Genomic DNA, 395 nt, shown 5'->3' on the forward strand with positions numbered 1-395 from the left:
GGTCGCTGGGCAGGGATCCGGGCGCGCTCCAGCAGAGGGAAGCAGAAGAACACGGAGGCATCGCACCAAACCCATGCTTCGCCACTCCACACACTGCCACTCAGCTACGGCTTGTCCCCCTGCACCATCTCTGCCTTTATCTTTGCTTAGAACAAATTAATCCATTTCCTTTACTGACCGGCCACAGAAAGCACCCCTCTGCGAGAAATCGCTCCACAATTTTTCTGGATCAAAGACAGGGGTGTGCAGTAATTGAAAGCACATGGTTAACCAGCAGCACATGTCAAACTGTGCTTCAACACATTACAGAGCAGCTTCTGAGTGTGATATTTCTGAATCCTTCCCAAAAGCTCCCTTTTGATTAGAATTTTATTCCCCTTGATAGCAATGCTGAA

This window comes from Buceros rhinoceros, unplaced genomic scaffold, assembly GCF_000710305.1.
Source record: "Buceros rhinoceros silvestris isolate BGI_N320 unplaced genomic scaffold, ASM71030v1 scaffold16465, whole genome shotgun sequence".
NCBI lineage: Eukaryota > Metazoa > Chordata > Aves > Bucerotiformes > Bucerotidae > Buceros > Buceros rhinoceros.